We start from the raw sequence: 3,353 nt of genomic DNA, 5'->3' as shown, positions 1-3,353 counted from the left end.
AAAAGTAAAATTCTGCTTACGAGCTGACACCTGAAGGTTTTGCAAAACCGCCTGGTACTTGTAGCTGTTCTTAAGTCCTTCCACCAGTTCAGGCTGATGAAAGAGTGAGATTATTTGACCTTGGATGTTATTTTGTGAGATAAGGTTGCTCTTTAGACACCTTACCCTAAAAATCATGTGATTTGGTAGCTCAGAAGTTAAGGTGTTGGGCTTCTGATCAGAAGGTCCTGAGTTTGAATCTCAAGGCCACCAAGCTGCCAATCCTGGGCCCCCTGAGCAAGGCTCTTAACCCTCAATTGCTCAACAGCTGTATAAATCTAAGTCTCTTTGGATATGGGCATCTGCCAAATGTAGTAAGTGAAGAATAAGAGAGATTGTTGTACATACCAGGAGTAATCACTTCTTGCCAAATATTCCTGTAGCTCCTTTAATGTTGATGTAGTTCTCTTGGCAGCCTCCTAGGGAAGTTTTTGTCTTGTCTTTTTGTACGTTTTAGAGGGACGTCCTGATCTTGATGACGTCATACTGCTGCTCCATTTTCTCTGCTTGTTGAGGATTGCCTTTACAGTGTTCCATGGTACTGTATCTAATGTTTTTGAAATTTTTTGCACCTCACTTATCATCTAGCTTTTGCCAGTTTTTGTCACTTTGCATTCTCTCGTCCATTTAAGTCTTCTTGCCTTGAAACCATAGTTCATGTTTTGGTGTCTATGTGCTGTCTGATTCGTTTGTTTTTCATTCAAACAGAAATCTGCACTTGTTTCCGCTTCACCTACAAATCTGTGACAATGTGGCGGCAAAGCAGCGTATACAATAATGCAGGTCCGGGTTTAAAACTCTATTAATGTTCACATCAAACATCAGAATGCGGAAAGAAATGTGATCTCAGTGACTACGACCGTGGCGCAGCTGCTGATTCCAGATAGGCTGGTTTGAGCATTTCAGAAAATCCTCCTAGGATTTTTACACACAACAGTCTATACAAATTATATAGAATGGTGTGGTTCTCATGGGGTTGAAGAGAGAGATCAGATGAGAATGGCTAGATTGGTTTGACAAAAAAGTCTACAGTCACTCAAATAACAAAAATAAAAAAAAACGTGGATAATCTACAACAGCAGAAGTCCACATCAGGTTCCTCTCCTCTCAACTATAAGCAGGAATATGAGGGTTTTGGTTGAGCAGTGGTCTGCAACTGGACAGTTGAAGGATAGACCAGTTTTGGTAAGCCTTTAAACACAAGGTCCTCATATTTCTGTTCTTCTAAAGAATCAGAACCTGATATTATCTGCTGTTGTGGCCCATTTCTCAATTTGCTAATATTTATCTTTTAACTTTAAAAAAAACTATTGCTTTCATTTTATCCAAAACACAGGTAATTGAACATTTTACCATTATTAGAGCTATTCTTATTCTCATTATTATAATTATTATTTTTTTTTTAATTTATTATTATTATCACCCCGCTTTGTTTCTGAAGTGCCTGCGGAAATCACGGACGGGAGCCAACACCCTGTCATTTGTAAACCTCAGCCTTTTCAATTTGCAATCATCTGGGGTTTTGAGATGGATTTTGAGATCTTCTTTTAAATGTTTACACTTGACTACATTTCAAAGTACCATACAGGAGAGCTGTTTTTGTGTAATACATGTTGACAGTTGCAAAGACATTAATCTTTTGGCAAGCTTACCTGTCTTGTCTAACTAACAAATCCACACTTGCCTTCATACAGGTAGTTCCATGTAACTTCAAATATAATTCATGTGTATTTTAAATTTTTTAAATTTAAATTTAAAATGTTATGATTAAATTAATTTTCTACAGATTTTTACATTTTTAGATACTCATTATAATATTTATATGCAACATCCTGCCACAGCATCTCAGTTGGACTTGGTCATAACAAAACACGTAGACATCCTGACACCTTGGACGGGGTGCCAACAATCCCAGGGCATAATCACACACACATACACACACACACACACACACACACACACACACACACACACACACACACACACACACACACACACACACACACACACACACACACACACACACACACACACACACACACACACACACACACACACTTATTCCCCCATTCACACATCACAGACAATTTAGAGAATCCTGTCAGCCTACAACACATGTTGTTAGACTGGGTGAGGATACCGGAGTACCTACAGGAAACTCCGAAAGCATGGGGAGAACATCAAACACATCAGTTACATACAGAACTTCAGAGTCGAGTTATGGCCTAGTGGTTAGAGAGTCTGACTCGTAATCCTAAGGTTGTGGGTTTGAGTCTCGGGCCGGCCACGACTGAGGTGCCCTTGAGCAAGGCACCGAATCCCCCAACTGCTCCCCGGGCGCCGCAGCATAAATGGCTGCCCACTGCTCCGGATGTGTGTTCACGGTGTGTGTGTTCACTGCTGTGTGTGTGCACTTTGGATGGGTCAAATGCAGAGAACGAATTCTGAGTATGGGTCACCGTACTTAGCTGTACGTCACGTCAATGTGGTAAATACAAAGGGCAATCTTTCTTTCTTTCTTTTCTTTTTATTATTTATATAGCACACATTATACAACTGACGTTGCCCAAGGTGCTTCACAAACATTCATACAGTATATATATATATATATATATATATATATATATATATATATATATATATATATATATATATATATTTATTTTTATCCTTATTTTTCTTCTTCTTCTTCTTCTTCTTCTTCTTCTTCTTCATCATCTTCTTCAAGAAAGAAAACTGGGATGTCGTAATACACTTTTTATACCAATGTTAGTCGGTACGGTTAAGGTCGGAGGACAGACAACACACAAAGGTCAGAGGACACTTGAGTTCTTCCACTTCTACCATGGGAAACCATGTCATTCTTGAACAGGTTCAGGATCCTTAGTTACCTTCTTTAGTGAAAGAAAATCCTAATTGCAGCACATACAAAGATTATGTTGTTGTGACGACAGTTTAGGGATGGTGCATACATGGGTGTGATGACCAGATGGCCACAAACTTCGACCCTAGTGTAATTCGTAAAAGTCTTAATGTTTCCAAAGAAATTGTTTGCGAAAATATCCCCTATCAGCTGTGCAAGCAATGTTCTGTGGTTGTAGGAGTGTAGCACTTTGCTTGCACAGCTGATATAGAACCTTTGTATGAAACTTCCTCTTTCTGTAGAATTTATTATTATTTTTTTTCCCCAAAGCTCTTAATTCCAATCTTATAAATCAACCACAGGTCACAGTTTAGAAGTTCAAAAGTTTCTAATGCGTTTAAAACGCGGTTCTGGCAACCCATTAAGTTACCTGACCGTATAGTGTCCCGTG

Source organism: Tachysurus fulvidraco, chromosome 7 (genome assembly GCF_022655615.1).
Source record: "Tachysurus fulvidraco isolate hzauxx_2018 chromosome 7, HZAU_PFXX_2.0, whole genome shotgun sequence".
NCBI classification, from domain to species: Eukaryota; Metazoa; Chordata; class Actinopteri; order Siluriformes; family Bagridae; genus Tachysurus; species Tachysurus fulvidraco.
The sequence above is the reverse complement of the archived record's forward strand: the minus strand, read 5'-3'. Positions refer to the sequence as shown.